Genomic DNA, 18,387 nt, shown 5'->3' on the forward strand with positions numbered 1-18,387 from the left:
TTTCCTACAGCCAGAATTTCTTTAGTCTTGTGGTCCTACAATACACAACAAGAGTGAGAAAATAGAAAAGAAATAGAAGAGGTGGTACACAATCTATTAACAGATAATAAATTGTACTTAAGCTCAGGCACATGAAGCACATCTGTGAGTTTAATCTTATTAGGTAATATGATATTTTCAATCCTTTCTTAACAGGCTATCTTGAACCATCTGCTAAGTGGATGTAAGACTTTGTTATAGTTTTGGTAAGGGATTCAAAGAGATTGCTGTTTCTACACATATGTGCAGATGTACCACTGTCAACAATCCAAGAATTCACATCTAACTCATTGCATGGTTTATTTGGCAAGGATTTACCTGAGAATTGATCAAAGTTAGCTTGTGTATTGATTTGTTTATGACCATTCTCTGTCATCAATTTCTGTAACTCAGCTTCAATTAATTCTGATATCAACTTTTTGTTTATTGGATCTTCTACTCCAGCAGCCACATGATTCTCAACTTTTGCAGTGTTGAATGCTTAGATGCTGTTGGTTTGTCCCCTTTTATTTTCAATCAAAGTCTAGTACCATTCAGGATAGCCATGAATTTCAAAGCAAGTGTTCTTCAAATGTCCTATCTTTCCACACTCCTCATAGATCATACTTTGCTTTTTTGCCTGCGTTTTCTTTTTTTGTATAAATCTTGGAATAAAACCAGTGTTTCTTCTACTTTCCTTAGCTTGCATTTCTACATTTTGTACTGCACTGGAAATTTCAGAATTGATTTCTCTTTGATTTTCAACCTTTAAGGCCATGGAATACGCTTTATTAACACTCGGCAAAGGCTCCATTAACAAGATTTGATTCTTAACATGATCAAAACTGTCATGCAAACCCATCAAGCATTGCATGAGTTGATTTGAGAGATTTATTTTTGCAAAAAATCTAGGAAGCCTTACACTCATATTGTGGCATTGGCTTGAGACAAGTGAACTCGTCCCATAGTTTGTTCAGTTATGCATAATATGCAGAGACAAACAGATTACCTTGGGAAACAGAAGCAATCTCCCTTTGAATTTTGATAAATCATTGGCACATTACTCTCACCAAAATGTGCTTCTAATTCAATCCATAATTCTCTTGCTGAATTGATGTACATAAAACTTTCGACAATCTCTTTAGAGATGGAATTTAATTTCCAAGAATTAACCATAGAGTCATTTTTTACCCACTTTTCATACTCCTCTGAATCTTCTTGTGGTTTTGGGCTTTTCCATTGATGAAGTCAAGTTTCATCTTCGCTCCCAAGGCTATTCGTATAGATCTACTCCAAGAAAGATAATTCTTTCCATTTAGAAGTGAAGAAACTAAACACATTCCTGGATTTTATTATATTTGTAGCTTCATGATGTCTAGATCTTCAGCCATTCTTTTTTGTTTGTTCATCTTGCTTTCAGATTCAACCATAGTTCTGATTTTGTTGTTGGTACGTAAGGTTAAAGGAAAATCAAGAAAGCTAAAGAACCATTAGAAATAGCTCTGGTACCATGTAAAGAATCAAGAACAGAGCACAAGAAAGTCAATCTTCATTACTGTGTAAAATCCTGTGTAAAATCCTGTGCAATAGTTTTCTTTTATATTTGGGAGAAAAGCAGTTAACTCTAGTTCAACTATGCTAACGGCTAAAACCTAACTAAACTAATTACAAATTGCTATTGACTAATAAAGTCACATTATATAAAACGTGTAGCCAAAAATTGAGAGCACTAATTAAAACGTTAGTGCATTTTCCTAAATAGCAACTCTCTTTTATATTTGTCCAACTCTGTTCATCACCGTCTTCATTCTCTAGCTTTCTTTCTTCACTGTCTGTGCATCCAATCTTTCTTCATACACAAAAATGTTACTCTTAGCTTGATTAGCCTGCAACCCAAAATGGGACAAAAACACCTCAATGAAGCCTTACAGAAGAGCAAAAGATCATCAGTAAAACTCTACACGAATATCTCAACCTCCTTACACCTCTAATGGTACTGAAATTCTAGTGTTGGGAAGATGTGTTGTTTCGCTGTTGCATGCTAAATTTGCATACCTAGCATAAATAAGTAGAGGGAATAGGATCCTCTTGCTTAATCCTAGGGGTGTCAAGGTGGATTTTTTTTTAATTAAACCATCAGGAGGTGGGGGAACTTTACGGGGTCCCGTCCCTTCTTTATTAAAATTAAAAAGTGCCCAAAATTTACAACGGATAGTACTAAGTCCCTAGTATCATCTGAAAAGCCATAAATTAGGAGTATTACTCCCTTACAATGATATTCAACAAAATCATAAATAAGGAGTAATACTCAAAATCATAAATATGGGTTAAGATCATAGGATCAATCCAATATAACTAGTTTTGGATTGGGTTGGATTACTTATCTGTACTATTATAAAAGAAAACCTTTTGTTTACCAAATTTTGAATACCCAAATTTACCTTTAAACTCATTTCTTTACTTTATAATAAATTTGGTCAAAGTAGTAATTTTAAAGTTTTTTTTAATAATCTCATAGTTTTATAAAAAAAGAATTCCTCACCCACTACCCCCTGTTTTTCTCTCCCAACAAACTTCTCCATGTTTGTTTTTCATACAAACTTTTATATTTTAATAAACTTATAATTACAATATATTTTTTCTCTATCATCTCACCCCACATTTTCTTTTTCTCAGACTTTTTTTTTTCTTATTACAAATTTCTTTTTCTTCTCCATCTCACATCAAATTTTTTTTTGTATGCTCGCGGGGATTGCATGCAACAACGACTAGTACATCACAAAAAAATGGGGGTCTTGTAACGGCTTGTTTGGAACAACCAACAATTAGGATGTTATGCGTCATGTCAGGGTTGATAACAATTTAAATTATTTGTGACAGCCGAAACTGTTTAGGAAGCCGTTATAATATTAATGTATCCATAAAGCTTTTACAAGATGATGGTCGTTACAACGTGTAACGACTTTTGTAATTGTTTCTTAAGTTAGGGACGACCATCGTTTTGTATAATGCTAGCCGTTACTGATATTGTACAAAAATCGCTACAAATTTATAAACATGGAAAACATTACAAATTAAACCCGTTATATATATTTGTTTGTTACTTTTTCATTAGGTTTTTGTCATGGCCGGCAAAATTTGTAACGGCTCGTGGGAAAAATGTTAAGCGATTTCAAGGACTGTGTAAAAAATCGGGAGAAAGTGTATGTTAAAAATGTGTTACAAGCACCGTGTGAATATGGACGACTTCGTTTACCAGATAGTATTACAAAAGTTGTTCCAAATGCGGACATTATAACAACTATATTTTTCGTTCTAAAGAACATTACAATAACCAGTACAAAATAGCTTATATATGTGTGTTGTAAGTTGTTTTCATTTCATTTTATTTATTATAGAATTGCTTATTAACCATACATACTATCAAGATCTCTCTGATTTTTGTACATATACACTTGATTAGATAGATTATTGCTTAATTTTGAACCGACAACAGCTGATCTCTTAAGTTGGTTGACCAGGTAACTACGACTAATTTAACTCTTTTGTTAATTAAATTGTAGTTTACTTATTTAGTTTTATGATTTTTTGATCTTATATGTTATGTATTCTTAGTTAGTATAATGTAATACTTATAAATTTTTAGGTCGAATTATATAATTATATATATACATGTGAATATGCAGTGATATATCATTATCTTACGACAACTAAGGAGATTAATGTATGATAAGAACCTCTCGGGAAGGAGTGGTCTTACACCAGAGTTTGAAGATGGGGTTAAGACTTTCATAAAATGGGCCAAGTGTCAGCATGGACATATGGATGGAGACAAAATCAAGTGTCCCTTTCGGAAGTGCAAAAACACAAAGTTCAGAATACCCGATGATGTCAGTTATCACTTGTGTATGTGAGGGTTTATGCCGTAATATTATAATTGGACTTCACATGGCGATGAGAGAGTGCAGGAGTACTTTGATGCTGTGACTGCCCCTCTAGTGCAGGAGGAGCAAACCCCAGCTGCTCAAGAGGAGGGTAATTATTCATACTAAGGTGATGAACAACAGATTGATTGGGCGCAGAGGATGGTTTTTGATGCAGTCGGGCCGGGTTTATTTTTCTTCTTACTACATGGTGTGCCTGATGATGGTATGAGGTCCTGTCCTATTGACGCCGGTCCTAGTTTATATTATTACGGTGGTGACCCCTATGATTATGTCTCGGAGTTGGTAGACCAGCTTTACGATGTAGTGCATGCTGTCGACCAACCATTCTGGAATGGTTGCACCCAATCAATTGACATCTGTTGCTGAGTTGGTGAATATCAAGGCAGACAATCATATTTTTGAGCCATCATATGATCGAATATCCTAGTGGGATAGTAAAATATTGCCTCAATCACACCCTACCAAGAGATTACTACAGTACAGAAAAGTTGATAAAGGATTTGGGTTTACCCATTGAGAAGATTGATACGTGTAAGAATGATTGCATGCTATACTGGAAGGACGATGTTTATTTGGAATACTGCAAGTTTGTGGAGATGCTAGGTACAAGCCGATGCGGGAGCGAGACCCCGCTGCAAGAAGTTCCCGTATGTCGTTCTCAAGTACCTATCGCTTACTTTCCGTCCGCAGAGGTTGTATGCTACGGGAGCAATTGCGGAGCACATGATGTGGCATGCCACATATCAGATGGAAGAGGGCTCAATATGCCATCCTTTCGATGCAAAGGCTCGGAAGCATTTTGACCTAATGTATCCTGATTTTGCAGAAGAGCTGCGTAATGTTCGGCTGAGCCTTTGCACAGATGGTTTTGCCACATGGGCAATACGGTCATACTTATTCATGTTGGCCTGTTATCATCACACCGTACAATCTCCCTTCGTGCATGTGCATGAGTTCTGAAGCGTTTGATCGATATGTACTTGGAACCATTGATCGAAGAGTTGTTGCAATTGTGGCATGTGGGTGTTCGAACATACGACAATACCACGGACAAGGCATTCAATATACAGACGGCGTTGATGTGGACTGTGAATGATCTACCAGCCTATGGGATAGCATCTGGGTGGAGTACCACCGGTATTATAGGGTGTCCAGTTTGTATAGATGATACACGGGCATTCCATCTGCAGCACAGTAGGAAAGTATGCTACTTTCACTGTCACGGGCAATTTCTCTTTGAGGACCATCCTTATCAAAGGAACAAGAAAGCCTTCACAAAGAATCGTGTGGAATATAAGGTTGCACGTTCGAGGCTGACAGGAGAGCAGATCTGCGATTGGGTTGCATACATCAGTCCTATAGTTGAAATACCATTGACACTCCTTTTCGGCTATAGTAGCGACTACAAGTGAATGAAGAAAAGCATCTTCTCGGATCTGATCTGACAATATATTAGGCAACGTATCTGATCTGACACAACCTTGATGTCATGCACATCGAGAAAAATATGTTTGACAATATATTCAACACCGTGAGAACATGATGGAGGAGGATACGTGAATAGATTCTTAGTCATAAGTTTACCCATGGCTACGCGTCTAACATTAGTTGTTGCGTCAACATGATGGAGTTGAAGATGCACGGCGTGAAGAGTCATGACTGTCACGTATTCATGCAGAAATTGATTTCGGTTGCTTTTCGTGAGATACTTCCTGAGCATGTACGAAGCACATTAATGGAGGTGAGTCTTTTATCCAGAGCATTTGCTCGACCACGTTCAATGTCACCAAGCTACATGAGTTGGAACACAGTGTTGTCGTCATCATGTGCAACCTTGAAAAGATACTTCCTCCATCTATCTTCCACTCAACGGAGCACGTTATTGTTCACCTGCCATACAAAGCTCGCGTAGGGTGGCAGTGCAATACAGGTGGATGTACCCCTCTGAAAGGTTTCTGCTTGACTTAAAGAAAAAGGTGAAGAAAAAAACACATGTTGAGGCATATGTAGCATCCCTTACTCACTACATTCAATTATCACTATTTCACTCTTTTCTTAATTATAACTCATTCTATAAGCAATCTCTTTTCAACCCGTAAAATAAATTTTATTTTATTAAAATAGTATATAAATATCACAAGAGATAATAGGTATCGCCAAAAATTTATATTTATTCTCACTAGATGTCTTCATATACAAAACCTCAAAGGAAAACAACGTAACAACTAGCTGTACAAAATTTTAAACACAAACCCGGCAAAAGACTAGTATATTTAATAACCACATAGCCAAAAGTCCGGCTCACCCACCTAATCGAAATAATGACATGGCTCAAAGTCCAATATGGCTAGTCAATGTGACCCATCCCGTAAAAGTACGTGGCAAGGAATGAGCTGCCTACTCAGTAAGTATAGCTAACCATTCTATATATATACACACATAAGAAGCTAGTTACGTACAATGCAATCACATCAACTAACAAATATTCGTCATATAGCAACAACAAATGTAAGGAATAATACATACCCACAACTATAAATCAGCCACTACATAGTATTTGATGTTAGCGTTTATTTCTAAGGGCCTTACTTACTCTAATTGGAGTACATCAATTAATGATTCTGCCGCCCATCACCATCTCAATTAATGTCATATTATATACAATACAAGATACCCGTTGTATGTGATATCCCCATATTATCTATCCCGATTTGTAGTAATATCAACATAAGACATCACAACAAACATGGCATTCCCACACCATTCCATTGTGTAGCTAACACCATAAGATATTCCCCGCTACCCGGAATATCCCGGTATCCTACGCGCCATGGTACCTAGCTTAACTCATTTATTTTTCATATCACATCATCATCAATCACATATGTTTGTCTTTCTCTCTTTTTCAACTTTCTATTCTCTCTCTCCTCAACTTCAATTTATTTTGGCTTTAAAGCAATTTTGGTCCCGTAGCCTTAGGGATTTCTCGATTTGGTCCTTTAATTTTTTTTGATTTCCCATTTTGGTCTTGTATCTTTCAAACCTGTTCTGTTTTAGTCCTTCAGCCATATTAGTGACCATTTTGCCCTTCTGTAGAAAATTGAATATAGTCCATACACATGCCCTAGTTTGGCCCATCATGCTTTCGAAATAAAATTAAGTCCCCATAAATTCATACCTTGGTCTGACCGCCTTCTTCTGGGTATTTCAAGACCTCAATTTTACAGACTTCTTCCAACCACACAACCACAGCTGATGGTTCGCAGGTACTTGGCTCCTTCAATTTCGTTTCTTACCTTAGGGCATAGAAGGTATTTCAAAACGGAGACTAAATAATATTTTGGATGAACAAGTGACAGAAACATTTCTTTATTGAAGAAATATATAGAATATTGCATAGATATTATTCCTCCATTGGAGGAGACAACTGTATAGCCTCTCATATAATGGAGGACTTGACTTGTTGGGGAAACCCCCATAAACTAAGAAAATCGAAAATACAAAGACACAGAATTTGGAAGATTATGCTTTGAAGAGTTGGAGAAGTTTTTCTGATGTTCCCCATCTGCTTCATTGCACCCTTATTTATAGGCGTCCGCGGTCTTCAATTTGGACTCTAAACTTATTTTTGATGACGTCATTGCGTTCGTCATCGCCACGTCTTTTCCAGCTGTTGGTCATAATGGCTTGTCAGCCATGTGATTGGTACCTGGTCTTCCTACTTTGCTGTCTGTTGGCCTTTGTCTTTTTCTACCTATAGTTCTATCCTTGATTTTTTTACATTCTTTAATTTTTACTTCTTTTTTGTAAAAAATTTTTCTTTTTCCCTTGTCCTGGTTTAGTTCGGGTTTATTTTGTGTGACCCGAATTGTTGTCCCGAACAGGGATTTCTCTTGTTTTTCACAGCAAGGGCATAAATGGTTATGCCATTGCCCAACATGCAACATGTTGCACGTCTTCATCTTTGTGGCTTCGGCCGCTAGTAGCTTATTCTCCCATATTAGCATCTTTTTCTTCTCAAATAAGCTTTTCGCAAACTCAGTCCTTTTTTCCGTTATTGAATTTAATAGGAACGACATATTCACTTTGTTGGAGAAAATTTTGAATGGATAATTGACCTTGTCCATCTCAATAAGACAGACCCATAATCCCAAGCTCTTCTAGTAGAGATACTATCTTCACTGATGGCTGATACCAAGGGAGCTTCTCCTGAGGCAGCTTTGATTTTATCGAAAGCTACCGTGTCTGGCCTCTACAACTTCATAAAATGAAATGCTAGATGAGACCCCTTTCCTGCCATTTCTGGAGCAACTTGATATGAATTTTATCTCCAGAACATCGCCTATTTTTAGGTGGGGGTTGTTTTACCACGAATCAAAAACCGCCCCACTAATCCACTCTTGAAGTTTTGAAATTTCTAGAAAGCTCGGCGACATAGTATGAACTGAATCTAGAGCTCCAAAATCATACCATTTCTGATATCTTCTGGTTTAGACCCTTCTAACATCCAGACCCTGTTATATTTTTCGGATGTTTCGATAATGGTCTTACTTGGGTTCACTCATTTGTGGGAAATTAGTTTTTCCCACATGCGCTGATAGTCCTGTCAAGCTGAAGAAGATATCAATTGGTTAATATTAACCATAGAAGCGCCTCTCATTAGCCTAAGTCTAACCTTAGAAGGGTTGACTTGAACCTACAGGAGTTTGCACTTCCTGAGACTCAATTATTGCCGTTTCACCAGAGTCTGGTGATGGCCTTGTGCAATCAGTACTCGAATCCGACGCTACAGGTCTAGAACCCTATACTCTAAAAGCATGTTTAAGGTCATGCTCTCTCAACTCGTGAGTCATCCCTGAAGGTGATGGCTTCCGAATTGATTCTTGTAAGTTGTTCCATAGCGAGGTCGATGCTAATAAAAACTCCTTATTGCGACATGGACTGTGTCTAGATCAGCTTTTTGAATTTGTCCGGCAACTTGGGCATTCATTGCTAGCTGCCCGAACTTCCTATCAAGCTCCTCGAGTTTTCTCAGAGGTGCCTGAGTCTCAACATGATGGAGTTTACTTCAGATGTCTCCATCTCTCGTCAGGAAATCTGCAAGAACATTTTCATGAGATTTTATAAAGATAATATTTTAACAATAATTGGCATTCAACTTGCCATCTGATAATACGAGATTTCTCTATCTTTCATTCTAATTTATTTTTTAAGAAAGTCTTAACATTGGTATTATCAATCTTTAAAGTAAATTCTTTAGCAAGTAAAACTAAAGGCCATTCTTAAAAGCCTTCTAAACCGCAAAGAATTCTTTTTCGTTAATGTGCCAAACTTTGGCTTGTTGTTCTGATAAAAATCCTCCTGTATATCTACAAGGTTATTCCCCTGTAGCTGTCTTCTTCATGAGCACTGCTGTCCATTTATAGTCATTGGCGTCTGTGTAGACTACCAATTCATCCTCATCCTGTGGTATAGCAAGCTTTGGCAGGTTACTGCAAACCTGTTTCAGCTCACGAACTCTTTTTATGTGGATTTCTTTCCATTTCCCCTTTGAACTTTCTGTTTCTTTCGGAAGTGGTCAGAAATCCTTCCTATATCTTGCAAGATCCTTAATAAAGATACCTGCAAAATTAACAACTCCCAAGAAGCTCTGCAGATGCTTCTTGTCCTTGAGTATATCCGAAAAATTGCGAACTTTCTCCATAATATGGTCCTGTAACTCAATTCCTATTTCGTCAATAAGAATTCCTAGAAATTCAATTTTATTGACAGCAATAGTAGCTTTCTTTTCAAAAAGTACTAAACCTTCTTTATGGCATGCATCAGAAAATATTTCAAGATGTTTAATATATTTCTTCATATTTTTAGATACAATCAGTATGTCGTCAATATAGACAAACATGAATTTAAGATAATCTTTAGAAAGATTATCCATTTTTTTATAAATATCTGGGGTGCATTAGCTAAACCCATTGAACGCACATTCCAGATATATTGTCTCTGTGGCGTGGAGAATGCATCAATTTTTTTTATTCACTCTCCATCTTATCTGATAAAAATCGAATTTGCAATCGAATTTAGAAAACACTTTTGCTCCTTTTGTAATCAATTAAGTGTTCTCTACTAGGAATGTAATAACTCTTACACTCTAATATTTTATTTATACCTTGATAGTTAATTACCAACCTGGGTTTACTTCTCCTTATCTCACTATGGTTTCTAATCAGAAATCCAGGGTTGCTGTAGGTACAGATTTCAGGTTTGATGAGTCCAAGACTGATATGCTCTTTGATGATCATCTGCATATCTTTCTTATTAACCTCCATGTTCATCTGAATATGTTTGTATCGAACATACTCGTACTTGCATTCTTCCTTGACCTTCAGAGTAGCTTCGATCTTGTTCCTATCCCACCATGCTAGAGGGTTTTCATTGAAGTTCCTCTGGATGAGCCTTTTGACATTCTTAAGAGAAAACCTGTTTTTCTCGCTGATATCTAGCGATTTAATTTCCAGTAGTGCTTCCCTAAGGTTCTTAATTTCCTCCTCGAATTTCTTATAGAAACTATCGCTATCTATGATTCCTTGTTTCTTGAGAGACAAAAGAACCTTACCAAATTTCCTCTTATCGTGCATTTTTTAATGAGTTAATATGGCATCAAAATCACCACATTTGCTGCGAAAATTTATAGGTATTATCCTATTAAATGCCTTTTCTCTTTGCAACACCTATATCTCACTACCATAGTTCATAGTAAAGATTAATAGATTTCTTTAATTATCCTGCATATATCTTGCAAATGTTTGAATGAAATTGTTACCTAGCAAGATATCGGCACTTGTATCATGAAAGTAAATAGGAGGTGTTTTTACCCTAAACCAGGGTGATCCAAATGCTCCTCCAATCATGATTTTGGTTTCTCATATTCCCTTATTGAGTATTAGAATTTTCTGTGAAAAATCTCTTCCTGCAATAACGGGTAAGGTTTTCCTTGTTTCCTTAAGGAAAACTCCAGGTTTTGACGTGCAAATCCCTGATCCTGAATCAATATAAGCTGCAAGATATTCTGTCTTATATTGATCATACAACATACCAACAAATATGTATATAGAAAAGGGACTTGTCGTTCGATCCTTATGGTAACACCATCAAGACTGAATTCCATGCCTTTACCTTTTCTTCCCCATGGTTTATGATTTTTGAGGAAGCTTAACCCCAAAGTTTTTACTCCCATTTTCTCGTCTTGCAACACCTGCAACTAGAATTTCATGGTGCTAGTTCTAACATGCCTTCATATCTACCAACAATAGGTTGCTGCAAATGATATAAGTCATCATAAGGGAAAAAATTATGTATCTTAGTGATGTCAAATATAACCTGTATTTCTTTTCATCCTTCAGGGCATCTAAGTTTTACGTTATCTACCCTAATCTCTTGAGGAGTTAAAGTTTTTAATAACTCTTTCTCTTTTCCTTTGTAGCCTGTAATCCTATCTTCCGAAAAAGACATCCTGCTATTAAACTCAGTTTTAAAGCTAAGTGTTTTATCTAAAACTGGGTGATCTTTTAAGATGATATCAACACCACCTATTCTAGGTATCCTTATTGGATCTGGTGTCATTACTTTAGCAAATTTCTTGAAAATTCTATGAATCTCAATATACTCTTTCCTAAGAAATAAATCTGAATAATACGTATTGGAAAGGGCATATGCAATTCTATAAGTTATAGAATATGGTCTATTACCTTCTTTCATTAGTTCTTTTCTTTTAAAATCTTGATGAAGGGTTAAGACTCTACTAAAATCTTAGTCTTCTAGGTTGTATGCAATTCTAGGATGAATGTCGAACATTAATTTTCCTGCATACAAATTACCTATCATGGTTCCAAGACAACCATCTCTTAGGTTATTGATTCTTGTATCCATTATAGATAAATGTATTTCTGAATTAATTCATTCTTTACAAATTGCTTTTATTACCACTTCAATAGTTTCTATCCGGATCCATTTCATAGTAACAACTACTTCTTTTCTAAGCTTACTTAATTCTTCAAGAATTTCTTCTTTAGGAATTAGTTGCATTTCCATCACATTACTAGTAAGTTCCGTAGGTATAGCAAATTCACCTGAACTTACTTTGTAGATTATGTGTTGCTTCCTTTGGTTTAGTCCTATCTGGTTCAGGACCTTCCCAATTCCTCCAATCATAAATCCATCGTATAGGCTGAGGTTGGAATCTTGTTGCATGAATCTTTCCATGGTTTTGTTTGACACCGTCATCTTGGAAAATAATCCTGACAGGCTTTCGGAAGTTTGAAGCCTATCTCCCTCGTTATAATTATTCTGACTCGGTTGAAGATTCATTCGAATCAGTCTCTATTTCCTCCTCATAGACACTTTCGTCTGATGGAAGATCTTTGAATTGGTAGATGGGTACCAAATCGCCATAGTAGACTACATCTAGAATATCATCCTTGATTTCAAATTTTCTCAAATCACCACGTTCTATGGGCATTTGGGAGATATATGTCCTCTTGCTCCGCAGATCCAGCAATTGCAGTCTTTGAAACTTTCATCGGCTTGGGTATGGGCCCGTCTGAAAGTTCTTCTTGTAGGGGTTCTTTCGGTGCATCTTGCATCTATTCGTCTAGATTCTTGGGATGAAGCCCTTCTTCGTCCTGTTTTCTGCCCAGATCTGTATGATCTGACTTTTGATTTGGACCACCATGATCTTCATCGGGAAAAGGATCTTCTGGATCTCCTGGGATAGGAGTCACTATTTGCTTCCTCCTTTTTCTTGGCTCGCTTGATTATCCTATAATAGTTGAAAAATTATTGTTTGTCACAACAGAGAGGAGTTCGTTTAATTTACCTCTCAGTCTTTTCATGTTCTTCTGGATGGATGCTTGATAACACCAATCCTTCAGTTTGTCTTTAAGAAAAGACATTATCCTTGCAACTGAATCTAGCTATCCTTCAGGTACTTTGTATGCTTGGATCAACATTTTCCTTCATGGGCTGCATATTTTTGCAAAGAACATTGCAGTTGCTACTTCTGTTGCTACTCCACTCTAGAAGAAATACTTCCAAAACCAATAGATATATTCATCTACTGCACAAATACTTCTTAGCTCAAGGCTGAAGAGAGCTTATGTATATTCTTTACCCTTTTCTGCTCTACTTCCTTCGAAGTAACCATCTCCAATAAAGTGTATTTTGATAAGTCTTCCTAGCCGGTTTGCTATCTCTCCTTTCGAATCTCTGGCAAAAATGTTGGCTTTGGTATCTTTTGGGGTATTATCCTATCAGATCTTCATAGATCCCTCCAAGCTCAACTCAACAAGTTTTACGAAGTTTTCTTTGTCGAGCTTTGGGATCGTTGCTGTTTTATCTTGATGGCTGCAACCCATTTATATATCAACTTCTTGGTATTTCGAAAATCGATAACATCCAGATTAAGTATAGCGCCATATGGATGCAAGGGCTGGAGCATGGTCCTTGCCCATGAACATTGAAGTGGCATTAGTGTGGAAATCCGCACTTTCTCTCGTCGGATGATCCTGTGGAGGATCATTAGCACTTGTGCTACCCTCCGACGGTGGTAGTGCTAGAGTGATTTCATTGGTTTGGAATTGACTAAATCCACAATCCCGAGTTGGGAAAAGGATTTCGCCAATTCTTGTAGATTTGATAGATCTGCTCTCGTTACCTCCATTACTTTATAGATATGACTGATACGATAATCAGATCTTCTCTGGTCTTCTATTTTAGAACCTCCGTGGCCTTCCCCTTCTGATGTAGAAGAGGTACTGTCCCAAGGGCGTCATTGATTCGCTCTTGTCTGGATTTTGATGTCTCAGGTTCTCCCTTTGGTTTCTCTTTAGATCTGTAATTTCTAACTTCAGATCTGTAAGATCCTTATGTAGATTTGGAAAGATCTTAAGGATCTCATCCACCTTCTGACTCAAGGTTTCTATTTTTATAGGTATATGGATTAACCTATGTCCATAGTCTTAATTGTCTTTTGTATCTCCCTCAGATCTTGGGAGATCTTCGATGTGTCCGGCTTGAGTTCTTTCCAGTCAGTTCCTTTAATCAAAATTTTTAGAACTGTAATTATGCAGGAATTTACCCATTCCGCTTCTCTTGGCTGGGATTCTACCATGGACTTCAGTGGAGTGTAATTGCCTCACCGAATTTCCTGGTACTACTTGTCATACTTCAAAATTTCTCAGCCATTCACGTTCGTTTTCTGGCGTGAGAAGTCTTGGATCAATCCTCTTGGAACCGTTGTAACATGTGTCAAGAATTTCTATTAGAAATTCTCTTATCTATATTTCCAAAAATCTGGAAATATTCCCCGTTTTCATTGTGACTCGAACTTTCGTAGTTTTATTTTTTCTCAAAGACTCTCCTCCATTATTGGATAAATAATATTAAAATATAATATAAACTAATATTTTTTCAATAAACTTGGGCTCTGATACCATTCTAGGTGAGCATGGGTGAAAATATGAATAAAGATGCAAGAATAGTGAAATTGGACTAAAAAATTCGCATTTGAAAGTAGTAGAGGGGTAAAATGGTTCGAAATTTAGCCCAGATCTGGTCAGATTCTGTCGGAGGACCAAAATCGAGCATTTTTGGAGAGTTACAGGACTAAAATAAAATCGCATAAGTTAAAGGGCTAAAATAGAAAATAGCCAAAATTAGGGAACGAATTTTGCCTTTTAACCCATTTATCTTTTTGTTCTAACACTCTTTTTTTCAATAACTTATCTTTCTTCTTTTTTGTTATGTATTTTATTATCCAATTAATATATATTTTTAAAGTAATAATTAATTTTTAAAATTTAATATTAATTAAATATACACATTTAAGTGTGCCATCATATAACAATAATAATAATAATAATATTGCCATAGAACACAATAGGTGCGTCTATTAAATATAAAGTCAAACTCAATTGTAAAAATACAATTTTTTTTTTTTAAAATCAATCGAAAATAAATCCAACCCATCCTTAAGCCACTAATTGTTGTGCGGTGTGAGTTGGGGCGGGTCGACGGTTTCCTTAAACACCCCTCCTTATCACTTAAATTAATTTACAGTCCATATTTTGTTAATTAAGCTTGAGTTGGTGTCTCCTCTGCCAGAACTGACATCTGCCTTATGTTTCTCATGTTCATTTTTAGAACTCAAAATTACACCTAATGAATTTGTAATTTTCTAATTTTTTTAATATATATTAGCCGTTGTGGCATGTCTTTTCTGCGTGTATATAATAAATAATATTATATATTTTAAAATATATTACGAATAAATATATATATATATAAATTAACACATCATATTTCTAAAAAAGAAAACAACAAAGAAAAAAATAATCAACTTATGGGTATTATTGGCATAATAATAAAATTAATGCTACGATGTCATAACTCCCATTTGCGAGAGAAAAAAAAAAGCCTTTTCTTTTTATTTAGTATATATATTTTATTTGGGCCAAAATTATAATTTTGCAATGTTTTAGAGGAACTCAAAATCAAATATAAATAGTTTATTATGTGTCGGTGAAAGTTGCTTAGTGGGCCTAAGTTGAATGGGCCAACAAACTAAAATACTGAAAAACGAAATATTCTTATTGGGCTTTATTGTTATGGGCCGTCCAACGGAATGTATTGAAAGAAAAGCTTACAAAAATAGATCTTTCCGTTGCCGGGACTCGAACCCGGGTCTCTCGGGTGAGAGCCGAGTATCCTAACCATCTAGACTACAACGGATTTGTTAATCACTCTTGGTTATTATATTTAAAGCAATCAGTAAATTTTAAGCGCTCCGAAGAAACCAAAAGTTAGTTTAATACCTACACTGTCACAAGATTAAGATATTTATTGCTTAAGTTATATTTTCAGGAACTATAAAGCAAATATGTTGTTTTTAAATTTATTGGAATAAGAAATATTATAAATAAATATTTTAATATTTGGAAAGTAATTATTTGGATCCTCTATTTCTTTACTTTCAGAACGTGATCTTCGACTTATGACTTTAAAAGTGGACCTTGACGACTTGATCTTCTTCGATGTTAACTTGAGCTTTCAATAACGTTAATTTGGGACCTTTTGACTTGTTCTCGAATTAAATGCTATAAATTTAGAGAACTGGATGTGGACTTTGGGTAATTTTGATGGGATTGAAGCTTTGATCTTCCGATAAGGTGAATTTATATCTTGATAATATTAATTCGTAGGTCTTTCGCCTTATTTTCTTATCAAACATTGGATTGGATGACTTCTACAATGAACGCCGTGGATTTTGGGCTTCTCGAATGCTCTCCTTTTTGTGTCTTCACTTGAATCTTCAAATTACCTTCACTTATGTCTTCTTTTCTCTTAACCTGTCTTCACTTGCGTCTTGTGGTCTCTTGACTTATCTTTACTTGAGTCTTGAGTGGTCTCATGACTTGTCTTCACTGTCTTATGACTTATCTTCACTTATAGTTTATTTTGTGCCTTGAGTATATGGTTTAACTATTACAGAAACATCCATGTTTATAGTTGTAGGGTGGAACACTTTGCTATATTTACTTGATGAAGTGGCACGATTTGATTGGTCCTTCATGATTTGTTTGTTTAATCACAAAATCTGATCCAAAATTGCCTTAAATATTTTCATTCCATATATGACAATATTTGATTTTTATCCATCAATTAATACTTTATATTCTTTTATAGAAAAATAAAAATTGGTGGAAAAATATATTGCACATGTCAATATATAATTCTCAAAAAAATTTCCATGCCTATAGTAACAATCCTGAATTATGACTTAATTTTAATCTACTACACAGTTAAATTCATACCCATTAAATCTTATGTTAATTTTTTCATAATGAATTTTAAAAAATAAAAATTTCTCAAATTTTAAATTTACATATAAATTTAAGAACAGAAAGGAAAAAAGTAAGCATGAAAGAAAAAAAAGAGGTTTGGCACATTGTTTTTGTCCGTTTGAATTTACGTTCAACTTTCATTAAATAAAAGTTTGAAGATTTGAATCCAAACTATTTTTTTCTATTTTAAACATTAGTCGAACTTAACTAATTTAAGTTTTTTATTTTTTAAATTATGGCATTACGCGCAATTATATTTGGAGTTATTGTTAAAATTTGAAGTGTGGGGAACAAAGTATATTCATGGCAATAAATTATAGAAGGAAAAACTAGGCTTTATTCATAAAAAACTCAATTACTTTATTCATCTAAACTCTCTCGTTCTAAAGTTACAGAGATGTGAGACTATATATAAAGAATAGAGTCCTAGCTAAAGAAGAAAACTAGCTCATTTTAAACTCTAGTTGACAACAGACTAAATAAACATTAAATACTAGAATACTAATAAAAAATAAATTCTGAGAACAAAAGAATAAATACAAGCAGAACTTTCAACAGCCCCTCAAGATGGAGCCGAGGAAGCGAGGCCCAGCTTGCAAAGGAATCGTCTGAAGTCAACAGTATGTTGTATCAGGATGGCAGCATTGTTATCGCATTAGAAGAGAATGGGTAGCAGAACGGAGACATGGAACAGAATGAAGGCTCAGGAGTCTAAAAACCCAAGGCCTACTAAGACCAAAGGCCACAATCACTTTACGGTTGCACAAATCACTCAAAGCCACAAAGGCTTATAGAACCATGAAGGCTCTACCAATATTCAAAGTCACAAAGGCTTATGGAACCACAAAAGCTCCACCAATATTCAAAGCCACAAAGGCTCATAAAACCACAAAGGTCCTACTAATATTTAAAGCCACAAAAACTCATAGAACCACAAAGGCTCTACCAATATTCAAAGCCACAAAGACTCATAGAATCATTGTATTAACACAATAAAGCAATAGAAACTATATATTTACCATAATATCTTGTTGATAAATAAGCATTTTATCTCTATATTATCATCTCAAAAATATTTAGACATGTTTAAAAATTGTAATACCACTGCTCAATAAACATAAATCATTTTCTTAAAAATGATTTCTTACTAAAATATACCAAAGATCTATAGTCATTTTCAAGAATTATTGACATGCACATCCAGCCAAAAAAAAAAAAAAAAAAAAAATTAGAAATGTTATGATATAAATAATTGATGATTGACTTTCTACTATAATTCATGAAAAAATTCGTCATGGTTAAATAGATTTTGACCAACCGTGAATATATGAGTACTTTTCAGACCACATAAATTTTTATGTCCTGCATTTATGGAGTGTTTGCAAAAACTTTTACTTTTAGAAATGTGATTTTTGTAGACAAAAATTGAAATTTGTAACAGAATCAAAAGTAGGTAGTGCTTGTAAAAAAAGTGAAAAAAAGATAAAAATTAAATTTGAAAAAAAAACACTTCTAAAATAAGCTTA

The 18,387-nt window shown here is 35.2% G+C and overlaps 1 non-coding gene across 1 annotated transcript; it reads right to left on the minus strand.

Annotated features, from left to right (window-relative positions):
* Positions 1 to 15,676: 15,676 nt before the first annotated feature.
* On the minus strand, positions 15,677 to 15,749 carry TRNAE-CUC (transfer RNA glutamic acid (anticodon CUC)). The gene has a single exon. It is a non-coding gene; the product is annotated as a tRNA-Glu (tRNA).
* Between the last annotated feature and the right edge of the window lie 2,638 nt (positions 15,750 to 18,387).

Source organism: Sesamum indicum, linkage group LG9 (genome assembly GCF_026168435.1).
Source record: "Sesamum indicum cultivar Baizhima isolate 11 linkage group LG9, ASM2616843v1, whole genome shotgun sequence".
NCBI classification, from domain to species: domain Eukaryota; kingdom Viridiplantae; phylum Streptophyta; class Magnoliopsida; order Lamiales; family Pedaliaceae; genus Sesamum; species Sesamum indicum.